General features: G+C 32.9%; 1 pseudogene; it reads left to right on the top strand.

Moving 5' to 3' along the window:
• Positions 1-9,183: 9,183 nt before the first annotated feature.
• LOC136998270 (uncharacterized) lies at positions 9,184-11,699 on the top strand (annotated as a pseudogene).
• Positions 11,700-20,063: the final 8,364 nt, after the last annotated feature.

Below are 20,063 nucleotides of genomic sequence, written 5' to 3'. Positions count from 1 at the left end.
ACTCAGCTCGGCTCAGGTACACAAATACATAATATCGACGATCTAAGCGCGTGATTGAATGGTGATGTGTGCTTCTTCAAAATTAGCCTTTATGTTTTCGATCTTTTATATCGATTCCTTATCTCGATCCAACAATTATTAATAGGAAACTTTATTATTAACGCAATTCCTTCTTTCTTCTCTTCTGAACAATTTTGTTTGTTTAACTTGTGTTACTCTTTTTGCAGGTGTGCGATATTTTATAAGACAAAGTATGTTTGTAATTTAAAAATGACAGTATTTAGTTTTATATTAAGATTAATTTTCAATTTTTTATAATTATGAGCACTTAAATACAAAATTTATATAAATATAAATAAAGAGAAATAAAGAATACAAATTTTATATACTTCCAATTCAAAATATTTTATATATTAGAAATAAGAATTATGTTAGATTTACTACGTTACCTTCACTAGTAAGTAGGCCAGTTCCCAACCAAGGATACAAAAATGTGTATGCATACCTTTTTCCAATATGCTGTTTCGAGTTGCTTAATATTGTCTACAAACCATGTAAAAAATTATATTAAATAATTATATTTGAATTAAAAAGTGCAACAATGGAATATAATTTGTGTGTAAATTTGCTACAAATGTAATTGTTATTACACAGTTATGTCTAAGAAAATGTTAAATAAAGTTAATTATTTTTTAAAGAACTTTTATTTGTATTACATGGTAAACGCACAATTCCAAATACAAACTATAAATATCGGTATTATTTACCATTTATAAAACTTTAATATAATAATAGGAATCATGTTACGTTTGTATAATTTATCTTAAATATATTTTTACGTTTTCCTCGCATGATAATTTCTTATAAAAATTTTAACGTTAATTTTGAGAACGTAGGAGGCCAAATGATTAGTCCGCCGGGACCGAATACTGAAGAAATTATCAGAAGTCCCTAAAAAAATCTAACTTAATTCAACCAAAAGTTTACTCTAGCAAGCGCAAGAAATTAATTTATTAACTACTTTTAAATTATTATCAAACTTTCGATTGACCCTTTTTAGTAATAAATTATTCGTATAATAAATTAAATAACATGTAATATAATGTATCTCTAAACTTTATTGTTTGAATTTTTTTTTAATGAAAGACTTAACTTTTAAATCATACTGTTACGAGACAACTACCTTAAAAATTGCTTCTTTTTAAAACAATTTTTCGTGATCCCTTAATTATAGGAGTAGTATATACATACATATACGTAAACATGCAGGGTGAGGAAAAAATACCGGGACCCCGAAATATCTCCAAAAATATAAGTTTTATAAAAAACTGTTTCAAATAAAAGTTGTAGGGTTTAAAAAGATCCATTTATTGATCTTATCAGTTTGACCTTGGGTGGCGTCGTCAAGATCAGGATAAGGTTACCTTGACTTTTTTAAACGGAACTCTCTATTTTTTATTGCACATTCTTATAATCGATCTGAAGAGCTTTTCAAAACACTATAATAAAGTTATTTTTTATTAAGAACTTTTCGAGTTCTTAAACTTTTTGAGGATTGAAAGTTACAGTACAGTGAGAGAGAAAGAAGCGCGTTGAGCGCGTTGCCTCATTCTCTTTCTCTCTTACAACTTTTATCTGAAACAGTTTTCTATAAAACTTATATATTTCGGGATCCCGGTATTTTTTCCTCACTCTGTATATATATATATCTTAATACTCTTCTATCTTTATATCATCTGAACAACAAACACCAACATATATACACAAAATATCAAAGAAATAAATAATTAAAAGAAAATAATATTTAATAAAATTTAAAAATTTTTAAATAATAAAAATTTGCTTATCTATAAATGTCTCTTTTACCTGCACGTCATCAGGATGACTAGCAAGAACACCTGCAATATTGAAAGTCCACACCTTAGCAACAGGATGATAAATCTTAAGGTATTTTTCCAGAATCTTCAATTGCTCTTCTGGAAATTCAAATTTAAGAAAATAGTAACTAATTTGCATAATTATTAAAGGGCTACAATCAATTATTTCCATATATGCACGCCATTGATTGATTATAAAATAAATCTTATCTTGTTTACTGTTATGACTTCTAGTACAAGTATTACAGTACAATTATTTGAATTTTTGCGTTATAACTTTTTACTAATGTATACTTAAATAAAGTGAAAAATGAAAATAAAAATGTATAATAATAAAAACTAATAAATATCATTACATAAAAAATAAAAGTAAATCTAATTGAGTATTTTTTATAACTTCTAAAAATATACCTAATGTAATATATATTATTACACTTGATAATTTTATGATTATCATTATATGTACATGTTATCGATAAAATTTTCTGCAATCAAACCATCTATACTGTTGATATCTTTGTATCTTACTAAGAAACATTTTTTACACAATACTTATATGCTATTCATTAATCTGTAAATGTACATAATTTTACTTGCCAACTGAACAGGTGCACCACAAAAGAGCATTGCCGATTATTAAAAGCGGCGGTGGTCCTGGTATTTGATCGATAAGTTGCCAAAATCTTCCATGATGAATAAGGTAATGGCACAGCAATATGAGAAAGATACATGATAGCAGTAAAGTGATAACCATTTTTATTGAAATTACAATTTTGAAAATTTTTCTTTTATTTCTTCTTTGGGTTTTTTATTGGTCCTGAATATCAATACGAGTTACGTAATATCTAAAAAAGGTAAGTAATTTAGTAATTTCTTAACATAAAAAAGAACATTCACTAAATTACATAAAAAGGATATTTAAAATTAGATATATTTACATATTTATAAAAATTTTTAACAAGGGAAGTGCACAAAATATTAATCACGAATGGATGTATATTATCGTTGAAATATATAACTACAAATATTTTTTAACAGTTTCAATGTAGCGATTTCGACACTGTCACTGATATTAAATTTCTGTTGGATGTCAATACAAGACAGTCTCTTATATATAGTATAGCAGAGTCGTGCACGAAGCGCACACGGACACGGTTTTCGCTTGTGTGTGTGTCTCTTCTGGTGACCTAGGTGCTAGTAGCGGACTCGAACTGGCATCACAATTGCATAGCAATTGATACATTAAATAAAAAAAGTTATTGTAAATACATATTGAATATGACGTTATTAGTGTATTATACATAGTGTACAGTGCACATTGTGCATATAATTTTTTATGTTGTACATATAATAAGCATATAATTTAATTAATTTTTTTGTTATATACTGACATATATTTAATGTATGATAATGTATGTAGATCATTTATATTTTATTAAGTATCCAGCAAGTCTAATAGTTTCACTCTTTCACCTCGTTCCTTCTGCGTGGATGAGTTTACTTTTTACATGTAATTATCATAATCCTAATTTTTTTAATGTACTGAACAACATTTTGGTTGAAATGGATTGAACACTTCTTCCACATTATATTATCTATGTAATCACTGCGTGCGATTCTTTCGTTTAGTATTGTACACTGAAGAAAGTTTGATGTCAGGCAGAAACGTTTGTAAATGTAAATAATTTTAAATGAATGTACTGTAACCTTCGCACGAATAACCTGCATTGTGGCTCTATACGCTCCTATTGAATTTTATTTGATTTTGTCAATCACTAGAGCCTTGTATATTAATTATTTTATATTTAACATTTTATATTATACATTTATTTATTATGAATAATATATACATTTTTAAGATTTGTTTAACATAATATTTTTATACATACAATATGCATTTCATTTATAACATTGGATATGTAGAAAGATCTCATATATCGATGCGCGTCAATATATGTCGAATAACAGGGGTATATCGGCAGCTGGTGTTAGTTCGAATCATTAAGTCTTCTGTTTTGAAAGTTGCTTTTGACCGATAATGACAGTCGTCTTTTAGAGATAACGTCCGTGACGTCCATTGACGAGTGAACGTCAAAAAACAACGACGCGTTTTTACAAACAAAGTACAATTGTTTGACGCATTTCTGTATCTCGTTTTACATTAAATAAATATCTTCGATATTAAAGAATCTGTAGATATACAATAATTTAACCTATACACATATATATATAGGGAGGGTCTTAACTGCCTACATTCCCATTTGCCAACAGCTTCGTTTGCCCACAACATTTTGCTGACAGCTTCAATTGCCGACATTCCCGATTGCCTACAGAGCGATTGCCTACAAGCACTATTGCGCACATTTAAAAATTAAAAATACAAACGTACGTTTGCACACAAGACATTATTGCACACATACACATTGCACACATGACATTATTGCGCACGTACACATTGCACACATGACATTATTGCGCACATACACATTGCACACATAATATTATTGCGCACATACACATTGCACACATAATATTATTGCGCACATTTAAAAATTAAAAATACAAACGTACGTTTGCATACAAGACATTATTGCACACATACACGTTGCGCACATGACATTATTGCGCACATACATATTGCACACATAATATTATTGCGCATATTCTTTCCATGCAAAACGAGGTTCAACATGGGTTTACAACTTTGTTTGTGAACCTTGGTTAACCTTGTTAGGCTTACCTTGTTAGGTATAACCTGAATAGGATTTGTTATTTGTTTTACGTGGGGGAGAAGCTTCGTCCCGTAGGGGCAATCGGGAATGTCGGCAATTGGAGCTGTCGGCAAAATGTTGTGGGCAAACGAAGCTGTTGGCAAATGGGAATGTAGGCAGTTGAGACCCTTCCTGTCATTTTAATAATTTATCAATGTAGAAAGCCTTATAAAAACTGCACATAAAGAGTTATTTAAAAACTAGTTATATTTATTTATTCATAAACATCTCTACATAAAATAATATTATCGTATATTTATGATATTAAAAAAAATATTGACTAACTTTTTTATTTCTAAGATTAGTTTTGGTATAAATAAATACTGTTATTTACGATAAAAATACTGTTAAAAAATAATGTTTATTTCAATAAAATAAAATATACCTTTCAAACAATTAAATATTTCTTTTCAAAGTCACAATAAACTCTGTTAGAAGATACGCTTTTGAAATACACTACAAGATACAGTTCAAGATACACTCACCTATTTATCGCTCTAAATAAGACGCTTGTCGTCAAATGCAATCTGGTGTCTTTTCCTGGATCTGAATAGATCCAGGCATCATTCGAGGAAGATCAAAAAATATATTCTAAACACGTTTGTAGAAATTTCCACTTAAAATATTATATCTTTATTTATAAAACAAAATCTTGTTAATCTTTGAACGCTACTTGACAATTTTTTGACGCTCAAACTAAATAATTTTGAATTATTATACAGCAGTTTTATATAGCATATTCACTCCCGGTAAAAAATTTCTCATACATAATTAGACAAAAATAGTACATATCTAATTATACAAAATTATATACCGAATTTGTCCATACATAAATAGATACACCTATATATAAATGAATATAAATATATATATTTATATATGATTATATAAAGGTGTGTATGAGTAAATATACATTTTCTTGTTTTATTTTGTTGTGTTTTTATTGCGCAAACATAAAGTACATCATACAAGTACATCAAAGTACATCAAACATAAAGTAATCATACATACATCACATCATATATATATATATACCTATAAAGCACACAAAGATTGCATACACATTGCATCAATTTTTCATCGCAATGTTGCAATATTGCAAATTTACTGCAAAATGTTGTTGCATCATTGCTGTGGGATTGCAGCAACGTTAAAATGTCCGCTTTTAGGAAGATTGTAACGAAATATTACAGTAATATTGCAATGCAATGAATTTGCAATAATGCATTGTTATTGCAATCTTAGAATAATGTTGCATATATTTTTATTTATTCGGACATTTATCTGTCCGATTTTTGAACAATCAGTTCAATATCTGAATTCCCTGTGTTGAGGTTGTATCAGAAAAATTAAACTGGTAAAAATAATTACTATGTCTTTAATCTTACTAGCCACTCTTTGCAAGTTTCATATAATCATCATGACTAAAACTTAAATACGAGATAGATTTTGCAACGCGCGTTGCATAGCGGTAAACGAACGAACTAGCGATTACCGAATATTGCTATTGCAATGTTATTGCAATGTTGCTGTCACATTCTCATGAAATATTACAATTACAGGTTGCAATAATGTCTCAACAAAACATAAATATTACATTGCAACTTGCAAGATTGTAACATTGCTGCAATGTAATTGCAATGTTCCGTGCTGTATGGGCAGTAAAAGTGACTTAATGAGGTCCTTGTTTAAAAATCTCTTCTTTAAATACCTCAAGCACTAATTTTCGAACTATTTGTATTACTCATAAAATGTATTTTATATCTCATGTTATTTATTTTTCTCATATTATTTAGAAATACAATAAATAACATATATCTCTTATAAATGTAAAATAGTGTTTTTTTATTTTATTTTGTTTATATTTCTCTCTTGCATGCACGCGCGCGATAAGAAAAAGGTATAGAAACTTTTAGAAAAGTAAATATTTCTAAATCAAGGCATTAAGTAAAATTAAGGAAAAAGTGACACAATTAGCCAGAATTTCACGTTTATACAAAATCATATACAATTGCGTATGACTATATCTGAAAGGAGGATGTTAAATATAGGTCAATTTTGGCCCATGATGTGGAACCAAAACGACACATAGTTTCTTATAGATTTTATACCGTAGAAACACGTGGTAAAGTTTGTTTTCTTCTAGACACCGGGGAAAGTATGAAAAAATTGAAAAAAGACCATGAAAAATGGAATTTTCCGAGCTGGTTGAAGCTTGGAACATTCCTGCAGCGATTTTTAAAAAATGATTTGTCGCTCTTGTCCTTTTGCAAGTTCTGAGGCCCTCACATGACATACAAAAAAGACCGATCCGATACATGCGTCGGAAGACATCTATATACCCGAAAAACCACCCCCAAAATCACTTAAACGATTCTCGCCAAGCTAGAAATGATTTGTCGCTCTTCTCCTTTTGTATAGAGGAAGTTTTGAGGCCCTCACATGACATACAAAAAAGACCGATTCGATACATGTGTCGGAAGACACCCTTATACACAAAAAACCACCTCAAAGTGCCTAAAAAATTCTCGCCTAGCAAAAAATAACTTGTCGCTCTTCTCCTTTGGCATACAGAAAGTTCTGAGGCCCTCATACGACATGCAAAAAAGTACGATCCGATACATGCGTCGGAATCGGTCTTTTTTGTATGTCATGTGAGAGCCTCAAAACTTCCTCTATGCAAAAGGAGAAGAGCGACAAATCATTTTTAGCTTGGCGAGAATCGTTTAAATGATTTTGGGGGTGGTTTTCGGGTATAAGGGTGTCTTCCGACGCATGTATCGGATCGGTTTCTTTTGTACTTTGTTTGTTAGTCTCGAAACTTCCTCTCTGCAAAAGGACAAGAGCGACAAATCATTTTTTAAAAATCGCTCCAGGAATGTTCCAAACTTCAACCAGCTCGGAAAATTGCATTTTTCATGGTCTTTTTTCAATTTTTCCGTACTTTCCTTGGTGTCTAGAGGAAAACAAACTTTACCACGTGATTCTACGGTATGAAATCTATAAGAAACCATTTGTAGTTTTGGTTCCACATCATGGGCCAAAATCGATTTATATTTAACATCCTCCTTTGCTTCTTACTTATATATGTTTATACATGATGCAAGACTTATACATAATCATATATTAGACTAACAGAGATTCATATATAATTATATATAAAATATTGTGGACATTATATATAAGTATGTATAAAAAGTACTTACATGTAATTCTATACTGCAGTCGCTCCATTTATATATATATATATATAACGTTTTATATTTCGTCATGTATAATTATACATATTTTTACACAATTATGTAAAATATTGTATAACTCTATTAAATGCTACATGATTATATATGAGAAATTTTTTACCGGGAATTGTTATCATATTTCTGCAATGATGGTATGAACAACAACTTACAATTAGTACGAAAAAAAGCACTTATGCGTTTAGATAATATGTACACTTTAGGATGTATCTGTTATGTAAAATGTTTTTATCATATAATGGAAATTTTATTTACGTATATTAAGCAACACAAGCGCGTGCTACGCACGTGTCATTTTTTATCGTTATAATAATTTACATTTTTATTTTCTTCAAAACACTTCTGCTTTTTGTATCATAACAAAGGTTACAAGCTCTTAAACAGTGTCAGCTGTACAAATTATCAAACGCAATCGTCTCGATAACAATCGCTCGATGACATGCCCAACGCGAATCAACGGAGCAACGTGGAAAAAAGGCCTCAAAAGTAAATAACAAAATTTAAAAACTATCAAAATATAACATTTATTTCATCTCTTTACAATATACAAAAAAGTTCTTTTTACACTATAGTTACGCTTTTCTCGTTATTGCTCTAACGTACGTCATTAAGTGCTGAAGCACGCTAATTTTTTATATTTGGGTTCAAACAGACACATATATCATTCAGCGTCGATTAACAATACATTTATTATTGATTTGAATTTATAATAAGTATATCTTATCAAATTAAGAAGTGTTTTCAAGTTATAACTATGAAAAAGCAAGTAACATATTGTACCGAATAAAATATAAAATATTCATTTTATCCATAACAATAAATGTTTATTGTTATGGATAAATAAATGTTTATTGTTACAAACGTCTACATGCAGTGGGAAAGATTCAAAAGGAAGGAAAATGGGTACCACACGAATTAACCAAAAATGCCATTGTGAATCGCTTAAACATCTCTATTTCTCTGCTCGCCAGGCAGAAAAAAAATAGTTTTTTGTGACGCATTGTGACTGGCAATGAAAAGTGGATCTATTTTTACAATTCCAAACGCAAAAGGTTATGGGTGGACTCCGGCCAACCATCGACATTCACACCAAAGCGAAATATCCATGGCCACAAAGCAATACTCTGCATTTGATGTGATATGCAAGACGTCGTTTACTACGAGCTACTCAGACCGAACGAAAGTATCACGGGGGATTGATATCAATTACAATTGAACCGTCTGAATGAAGCATTGTTGGAAAAAAGGCCAGCAGTAACCAGCAATCGACGCAAAGTTATGCTTTTGCACGACAACGCTCGACCACACGTTGCAAAAGCCGTCAAGGAAACACTGATGCAGCTCGAGTGGGAAGTTCTTCCGCATCCAGCGTATTCACGAGACTTAGCTCCTTCAAATTATTACTTATTCCGATTGATGCAGCACGGCTTGGTGGATACACACTTCAGAAATTACGAGGATGTGCGAAAATGGATCGATGAATGGATTGCTTCAAAAGACCAATCGTTCTATCGTCACGAAATCTACTTATTACCCGAAAGATGGGAAAAATGTATAACTAGCGAGGAAAAATACTTTGATTGATGTATTTTTTGTTTTTGATATCGAGATAAATGAGTTTTTTAAGTAAAAAAACCGCGGAAACTAAGTTTATTACCTAATAATACATATGACAACTATGTTAATAATTCTTTTAATGATATAATAAATTATTTGTTTACCTTTTTAAAATTTTAATTAGCTTCAAATGGCTGCATTTGTTCGATTGGAATAAATTTTACACAAATTGGATGTATAACTCGATTTATTAAATCTAATCGGAATCGAAAATCTTTCAAACAATCAATGGATTCCAAGTAAAAGTTATGCACCAAAGTAGCTATTACAACCTTTATCTCCAACATGGCAAATCGCTGACCTATTAACATCCAAGCATTTCTAAAAATATTAGAAATAATTTATACATATACATATAGGTGTACGCCCAATGAGGTGACTCTTCGACGACGTATATCAACCTATATAAGCATCGTTCGCAGCGAAAAAGTTAAACGGATAATGAAATGTATAAATTTGTCAAAGGAAAAACAAAAGTTATATACTGGCAAAAATAACCAACTAATGTATGATCCTCAGGGATTTTTAATAGTATTTGATGTGATAAGTAAGCGATAAATTTGTAATTTGCTTGCACTTTTTAAGTGATATATATCCCATACAGCACAAAACATCCTCAGGATATCCTCAGGACATCGAGGATATTTCGGTGTCCCAAGGATGTTCTGAGGACATCGAGATCTCCCCAAGATGTCCTAAGGATATGTAGGATATCTTGTGCTGTATGGGATGGCCTTAAGTTAGATATATATTTATAAGCACCTTTCTTTTTACAGATAACAACTTAATATCAATATGTTCGGAAATGGACATTTATGTTAAATGTAATTGCAAACGCATCTGTAATTTTTCAATGTAATATTTCCGTTAACACTCTTGTGAGCGCTCTGTGACCAGTCTCGTTCAACGCCGACTCTCCCCACACGGCACTGATTTTCCACACGGCGCAAGTCGCCTGCGCGACTACCAAATTATAACGGGATAATCAAACATTATCTGCAGAGAGAAAGAGAGCCTTCTAAGATCTCGATCGATACGAACAGTTCCGCTCAATGTAATTTATACCGCTTGTTTCAACGAAAAAGTACGACTTGTGAAATAAAAGATTTCTTTTTGATTATATTTCAGAGTAATCATCATTTAAAGATTAATTTCGCCTTGGCGTGCGAGCTTTTCTTATAAGGTCGACAGCAAAACACAAACACAATCCTGTAGCGGAAGAATCTTTGACATTCTTTGGCTTACAACAAATAATTTTGAACAATGATAAACCCGAGAGCCTCAACCTCGAGTCCAGCAGTACATTTACGAACATTCAGTCAGCCCAACATGATATGAATTTTTATCACGTTTATGTCTTTGATAATGTGCTTTTGATAATGGCATAATTATCAAATATTTACCATGACTAATATAACACTTATTTTTTCAATGTTATAACGTCTTGGAAAGATCATAATGCAACAAGGCGATTAATTTATGCCTGGAAAGAACATGAAAATGATTTTAAATGTGGACAATACAAGTCCTCAAAAGTATGGAAAAATATTGCCACTGTCCATCAAAATGAGAACAGTTAGTGGGTCACTGGCGTACAATGTGAAAACAAATTTAAAGAACTGCGCAAGAAATATTATGGTAAAAGACCACAACAAGCAATTAGGCAATAGCCCAATGATCTGCAAATTCTTCAATGAATTTGAGGAAGTATTAAGAGATAAATCATGTGTCCAACCTGTGGCCCTAGCCTCCAATTTGCGAAAGTGATCAATCTCCAGTAATGAAGACAGTGAGATAAAAAATAAAAATAGTAAAAATAAGTATGATGGGAAGAAAAAAGTGAAGAAAACCAAAGTTCAGAGGAAACTGGGCGAGTGGTCTGCTGCTATAAATCATTTACTGTAATGATGTTCACCGTTTACCTTCGTCACAAAGAAAATACATACAAACAGTGGTAGGGCACTTTTTTAAAAATTTTTACAATATTTGATCTAATAATATTAAACATTAACAGATTTCACGTAGAACCATAATATTATACTTACCAAAGATGTTAATTAGATACTGAAAAGTACTTGAAACCCATTATACAAAATCATTACTGTATTTAGTTGGAAGGCTGGCCTTTTTTCCATTATTTTTGATCCAACTTTTAATGCGAATATTAAATATGTGGCAACGATGCAGAATATAGGGCCTGGAGATCCCATTAAAGGCCACGTAGCTACCATCAAATCTGTGTCGGAAAACGAAATATAATTCGTCTAATTCTTACGAACATTTGTAAAATACGTTCATTGACCAAACAATTTTTAAATTCAATTCAATGTTAGAAAACAAAAGGCATCAACCTCGAGAATCTGACTCAGAAATCAGGATTTCTGGTCAAGTCCAGATGTTTTTGATCCTGACAGATTTTTACCTGAAAATATTCAAAATCATCATACGTTTTTCTATTGACCGTTTAGTGCAGGATCACGAAATTGTATAGATAATATTCAGAAATCAAGATTTCTAGCCAAATCCAGAAGTTTTTAATCCTGACAGATTTTTACCTGAAAATATTCAAAATCGTCGTACGTTTTCCTATTTACCGTTTAGTGCAGGATCGCGAAATTGTATAGGTAATATTTACAATATTAAATTCTTAATATGTAAATCACATTTCTAATGTTCTAATTTTTATGGTTAATGATAGGTCAGCGATTCGCCATGATGGAGTTGAAAATCATAATAGCTTCTTTGATACATAACTTTTATTTGGAACTATTGATGGACCTATTGATTATTTAAAAGATCTTCAATTCACACTAGACATAGTAAATCGAGTTGCTCGTCCAATCCGTGCAAAATTCATTGCAATCAAGTTTAAGTACATCTTGAGTAATACTAATGTCAGCGGTACTTAAACTTTGAGAACTCATAAGTCAAGAAGTTACCATCACAAAAAAGTTTGTAACCAGTCTTTTGAAAACGCCATGATTTCAACTGTGAATCATTTTAATAGAAATAAGTATTATTGTTCTTGTTACGTCCTACGTCCTGTACGGACCTTTCCCTTGCACAAGTTTCTCACGACCAGTCGGGAAAATTCAAAGAAACGTTCCGAGAATATTATTTTAATGACTTAAAATCCCGAATGTACTATAATAATCTTTTAGGCCTTCAATCAAAAATTTGTCGAGATAAGACACGCGACCGCGATAGTAGACTTTGAATTTTCGCCGACAGAAAAGCCGACGGAACAATAAACATGTCATTCGAGCAATCCATCTATTAATCTTCAAACAACCTTTTTTTATCTTATTTTTATTAACAACCCTTCGGATGGAATGTCTCCCTTCCAAAACCCAAAATTTCGAGTATAAAAGGAAGACACCCACCCGTGAAGCAAACAGTTAACATAGTTCTCTCAACATCTCTGAATCCAGCTCAATTATTATCGAATCTTAGTTCATACCTTAATATATTAGAAAAACCGATTGTATCTCAAAGTGCTTGTATATCAATAATTATAGTAAACGTGTTTGTTAAACAATATTTCGACTAAAACCATTTCTCACACATTCAACCTACCCCCGCCTCATTCCTAATTGTTTCTTCAGATCAGCACTCAGTATCGATATTTTCGGTGCGGACCACCGCACATGGTATCGATTTCTGTATCCCCGCGTATCGTGGTGCGGCCCACCGCACGCTTTACGCCTGGAATTTCTGGACTAACATAAAATTCCTTTCTTATCCCTAAATCCAAAACTCGTCGCAGAGGAGTGAAGTACCGCGCGCGGCAATTGCTTCTCCAACATATTAAACCAACCTCCGAGCAATATTCGTTATACATCGGTGTGAATACGGACCACTGAACGACCCAAGAAGATCCAGATATATTTCCAGGACATCCAAGTAGTAAGTCAAAACCTTCATAATTAAATAATTATTAGTTGTAAGACCTCTCACCTTCCTCTTCTACCCCCCTCTCCCCCTTCCCTTTGAAAATCACACGAGGTTCCATCCTTGGTAAAAGGAGTTAAGTCTCTTGACCAGAAAACGGAACCATGAACGATTAGTTGAGGCTTCTAACAAGGTAATATCGATCTTTACGATCGTTGACCTGTTCTCAGCCAAAGAAAATTGTTCGGCTCGCGCGGTCGCCTCTCCTCATATCGACCAGCGAACAAACACCATAAAATACTTTTATGGTTGCGTCCGCCCGTATGCCTGACCCTACCCCTTTCTCTCCAAGTTAGGACGTAACAATACTGGTAAAAAAAAAAAAAATTGGGGGCTCGTCCGGGATGAAAAGTGCGATTTTTCAAAAATAGGGATGACAACGAGGTCTACTTCTAATAAAAACGAAATAGAAGCACAGTATCAAGCAACCTTAAGAGGAGATAAAGATTCTAATTCCACAAGCACACCGCACACTTCACACCTTACATCGACGCCTATTCCCCCATCTAAACGTAAACCTAAAGAATTGAACTTTTCGGCAGACGGGTCAATATTAGATAAAACCCTCCCAGAAAGTTCTGTGATCGGGAATAATTTCGGCGATTTCGGTGACGAGACTATCAAAAGGATTGATAACGGCGGACCTTTAACTTCAGAAACAAAAATAAAAATAAAGAAAATCATGTCGCAACGTAATCCGTTCGCTACCTTAAAATACGCGGTAGAAGCCGTTCCATTTTTCGACGGTAAAAATATACCGTTGAGCTATTTTATTGAGGGATGCGAGGAAGCCAAAACCATGCTTCCTGAAGAAGTCGAGCCTCAATTCACTAAAATTTTACGAACTCGCATAGTAGGCGAAGCCCGTCGAACTATACTCGACGAAGATTTTGATAACGTTGCCGATTTAACTAAACATTTAAAACGAATCTTTGGAGGAACAAAAACGGTTTATCAATTACAAGGAGAATTAGGGAGTGTGTACCAAAAGAATAAAGAAGATATAATCACTTACTCAAGTCGCGTAAAAATGTTAGAAAAGCAAATATTAGAAGCCTATCATAGATCTGACCACGTAGCACCGAACCAAGATGTTCGAACGCCATTAGAGAAAGATATGTGTAAATGTTTCATCAGAAGCTTAAATCCGGAAATCGAGCAGAGAGTCGCTCGAGATTTAGATTGGAAAAGAACAATAGCCGACGCATTACGTGTAGAAAAGGAACTTCGCACCATGACAGATTTACGACGTGGTGCTATTAACTCAAATCATAATCGCTCAACAGAAACCTGCCAAATTTGTTTTAAGATAGGCCATGCGGCCGCTAGTTGCCGAAAGCTCACACAGCTAGCAGACACTTCCAAACAAAATAATTTTGACACTGAAATTTTGATCTGCCAAATTTGTAAAAAACGCGGACATAGTGCAGATAAATGTCGATTACGCGATCCTCGAACTCAGCGACCGATGAATGTGGTACAAGAAACCACCGTATTAAAATGCCAATTATGTCTAAGGTCGGGTCATAACGCAAAAAATTGTCGCTCTAATAACTCTCACAATGAAACTAATAATTACAATAATAAGATCTCCGTAATTTGCCAGTGGTGTGATAAACCGGGTCATTCCGCTAATAATTGTTGGAAGAAACAAAACGAACAATCAAATTCAAATAATCAACTTAGAGTAACGTGCCAGATTTGCAATAATTTCGGTCATATTGCCAAAAACTGTCGTGTAAATTCCAACCCACAAATAAATTCCAACCAGCAACAGAACGTACTTTACTGCCGTTACTGTAAAGAAAAAGGGCACTTACTCGAAAATTGTCAATTACGGATTGCCAGTAATAATCGAGTAATAGGCGAGATAATAATAACTCGGGAAACGGGAACGACCTCTCGAAGTCGGGCATACCACAGGGGTCTGGCCAAACTTCACGCCCGCAAACATCATAAAAACTCAAGCAAAAACATCCTCGTCAGAAATCCAACCTGTGACCGTGAATTTAGACAAGAATAGTCGCGTGCCTACTATTCAAACAAATATTAATAACATTGCCGCGTTAATAACTTTTATGTTAGATACTGGATCTGGACCGAATGTAGTTAAAGAAAAATATGTTCCCGAAAATACAAATATTAATCATTCAAATATCTTAAAACTTAACGGAATAAATGACTACCCCGTGTACACTCTCGGAGAAATTATGTTGTCGATTTTCGAGATACCCGTAAAATTTCATATAGTTTCCGATGATTTTCCGATATCCCAATCCGGCATATTAGGAAACGATTTTTTCAAACAGACTTCTTTAAGGATAGATTACGCGCATGGTCACCTAAATATCGAGGGAATGAATATACCGTTTGCTTCGCCGGAAATTATTATAATACCACCCAGATCATCATCATTGTTTTACATAAGAGTGAAAAATCCAGAAATAGATATAGGATACGTACCAAGAATTAAATTAATGCAGGGAGTTTATTCGGAAGACGCGATCGTAGAAAACTTGTCGGGAAAAGCGTTCTTAAAAGTAACAAGTAATCTAGACGAGAAAGTAGAAGTACGAGTACCGACTCTATGCCTCCGACCGTTAGACGAAATGTTTAATGATAAAAGAATCGAATCAATCGATACAGGGTGGGCCATTTTAATCCATCCACGCAAATAACTCCGTAAGTAAGCCAAATACAGAAAAATGGTTTAGACAAAAGTTGTTCAGGACAATGGGGGTCACCTATTTGTGCTAGTGACTTTGACTTTGAAGTCAATTTTCAAGGTTATTTGAAGGTCAGAGTTATTTTTTTAAATGGAAACCCCTATTTTTGATTCCAAAATCTAATAGCTGGTGTTAAGAGCTTTTCAAAACATTATAATAAAGTTATTTTTTATTAAGTACTTTTCGAGTTATGAGGCTTGTAAATTACAGTATTTTGACATAAAATACAAAATATCTTGTAAAACATTCAATTTTTGGGAATCTTACTTTAATATTTTTATGCATAAAATAATGAGACGAATTAATTGGTATAAAGAATAATAGTGAAATCAAAATCGGTGCAGCCATTCTTTAGTTTTGAGATAATATACATACACATAAATAATAATTAATTTATATATTAGTATAGATTAAGGGCCCTGTTTTAACACATGCTACAGGCCCCGCGCTTGCTTAATCCGGCACTGAATGTCATAAAACTTATAACTGACAGCCAGGATCAGTTTCATATACCTGGAGAGCAATTAACTGTTACCGATGTATTGCAACATTAGATTGTAACAACAGATGATCGTCCGATAAATACAAGGCAATATAGATTTCCACAACTGCATAAAGAAGAAATAAACAAACAAGTTGAAGAATTATTAGAAGGAGGCATAGTCAAACCTTCACAATCATCTTATAATACACCCATATGGATCGTGCCTAAGAAGGAAGATTCTAGGGGCAATAAACGTTGGAAAATGGTTTTGGATTTTCGTGCTTTAAACGAAAAAACGATTGGAGACGCATATCCATTACCTAATATCATCAACATATTGGATCAATTAGGAAAAGCACAGTACTTTTCTGTATGTGACTTAGCCTCCGGATTCCATCAAATAAAAATGAACCCAGCTGACAGTCATAAAACAGCATTCACTACACCCTTCGGACATTATGAATTCGACAGAATGCCTTTTGGACTAAAAAACGCACCTGCCACATTTCAACGATTAATGGATTTAGTATTATCTAGACTACAAGGACAGGAATTATTTGTTTATATGGACGATATTGTTATTTACGCCACCTCCCTGGAGGAATATGAAAGAAAGTATAAATTATTAATCGACAGATTGCAAAAAGCTAACTTAAAACTGCAACCAGACAAATGTAAATTCTTAAAAACAGAAGTTACATATTTAGGACACGTAATTAGTAAAAACGGAGTTAAACCTGACCCTAAAAAGCTAGAAGCAGTAAAATTGTTTCCCAGACCAAAAACACCAAAAAACATTAAACAATTTTTAGGACTTGCAGGATATTATAGGAAATTTATACCTAACTTTTCGAAATTAGCAAAACCATTAACAAATCTATTGAAAAACGATACTCGATTCGAATGGACACCCGCTCAAGAAGAATCGTTCAAAACACTGAAACAATTATTGTGCAAAGAACCTGTGTTACAATATTTTGATTTTACAAAATCATTTATTTTAACAACAGACGCTTCTGGAATAGCAGTAGGCGGAATATTATGACAAGGAGAAATAAATAAGGACCGTCCAATAGCTTACGCATCTCGAACTTTAACAGATAACGAATTGAAATACGATACATACGAAAAGGAAGTATTAGCGATAGTTTACTGCGTTAAACAGTTTCGACCATACTTATACGGACGAAAATTCACGCTGGTAACCGATCACAAGCCTTTAATGTGGTTTAAGAATGCTCAAGATGCGAATATGAGAATATTACGATGGAGACTAAAATTAGCGGAATACGATTATGAAGTGGAATATAAAGCAGGTAAAATGAATGTAAACGCAGATGCATTATCACGAAATCCTATAAACCTTAAAGAAGTCGATTGTAAACCAGTTAGAAAAGGCAGATGGAAACGAAAAATTTCTAAAGATGCTAAAACAACCTTAAAAACGCAAAGAGAGTTTGACGAAGAAGAAGATAATTATAAATTGAATCTCTCCGATTCTTCAGAGGAAAATGATAATTACGAACTACGCCTTTCTGACATTGAAGAAAATGATAATTACAAATCACACCTTCCTGATAGCGAGGAAGAAAATTACGAATTACATTTTTCCGACACCGAAGAAAATGAAAATGTAATTAAAAATAATACAGACTCGATACCGTTTACCCAAGAAGAATTGGATGAACCAAACCAACAAATAATAAAGAGGACATTAATTCACAATCCACCTACACATGATAGAATATTAACAAGAAGTCGGACAGCACGACGTCAAATTACCGATCAAGACGATTTATTAAAAGAGCAAATAGACGATAACATTATATCGTTAGACGATAGAAATAATCCGCCTGATAAAGAAAACAGTGATGAAGACGAAGAACAAGAAGGTATAGACAATAACCAAGAGATCAATATATATCAAAAACTATAATAAACCCACTATTAATAATCAGCAAATAATGAAAAATAATATAATTGAATCTCGCGATCTATTATTCTTACGTAAAGACAATATAGCATATTTTGTTGATACAAACGGTAGACCTTTAGATTCCGGTTCGCAAAAGTTATTCGAACGAAACAAACTTCCGAATTTAAATAATCTTACGTTAAACTAACCTAAAACCATTAAAGTAAAAAATTATTATCATATAGCACTACCAATAAGCGAAGATCAACAGGAAGGACCGACGTTAACATTAACTCGAATTACAACGGCATTAAATAACCTAAAAGAAATTATTAAAGATTTAAAACTTGTGACCCTCAGTATCGCTAAAACAGATTTTGTTAATAATGTACCTTGGCACAACATCAAAACTCAGTTGCGACTAATGTTCGATACACCAACTAAATTAATTATTTGTAATGGATCAATAAAATATCCACCTAGAGATCTTCGACCTATTATAATAGGAGAAAGGCATTGTTCACCTACAAGAGGACATCGCGGAGTAACAAAAACTTACAACAGAATAAAACATAATTATTACTGGGAGAATTTAAAAGTCGATGTCCAACGTTACATTCAACAATGTTTACAATGTCAATTAAAGAAATTAGTTCATGTTAAAACTAAACAACCTATGTTAATAACCGATATACCCGGATCTTCCTTCGATAAAGTAGCTATGGACATTGTAGATCCTTTACCTAAAACCGAGCGCGGAAACGAATATATTTTGACATTACAGGATCAACTAACTAAATTTTGCATGGGAATACCGCTACACAATCAAACCGCTGAGACCATAGCAGAAGCTTTCGTAGATAGATTTATTTGTGTATTAGGAGCACCGAAAGCGATACTAACAGATCAAGGTAAAAATTTCATTAGCGATTTAATGAGAAAAATAGCCAAAATGTTCAGGATTCGTAAATTTCGTACAACCGCGTTTCATCCGCAATCTAATGGTTCGTTAGAAAGATCTCATCACGCGCTAAGTGAATATCTAAAACAATACACAAACGAACAAAAACAGTGGGATAGATGGATAAGTCTCGCGATGTTTAATTATAACACGAATGTACACGAAGCTACTAAACACACACCTTATGAATTAGTTTTCAGAAAAATAGCACAAATCCCGTCAAACGAACCTCTAGCACTAAATGATAAATTAGCAAGTTATGACGAATATCTTATAAATTTAGTAACCCAATTACATGCAATTCAAAAAAATGCCCGCCACAATGTTGTCGACGCCAAAATCAAATCGAAAAAATACTACGACAAAAAGATTAATCCGCAAACATTCAAACCTGGCGATCATGTATTTTTATTAAAAGGCCCTAAGCCTGGCAAATTCGGAAATCAGTACACAGGCCCTCATGAAATATTAAAGATATTGAATAAAAACAATGTAAGAATACTC

The sequence above is a fragment of the Linepithema humile genome, chromosome 2 (assembly GCF_040581485.1).
Source record: "Linepithema humile isolate Giens D197 chromosome 2, Lhum_UNIL_v1.0, whole genome shotgun sequence".
Lineage (NCBI taxonomy): Eukaryota > Metazoa > Arthropoda > Insecta > Hymenoptera > Formicidae > Linepithema > Linepithema humile.
The sequence above is the reverse complement of the archived record's forward strand: the minus strand, read 5'-3'. Positions and strand labels throughout refer to the sequence as shown.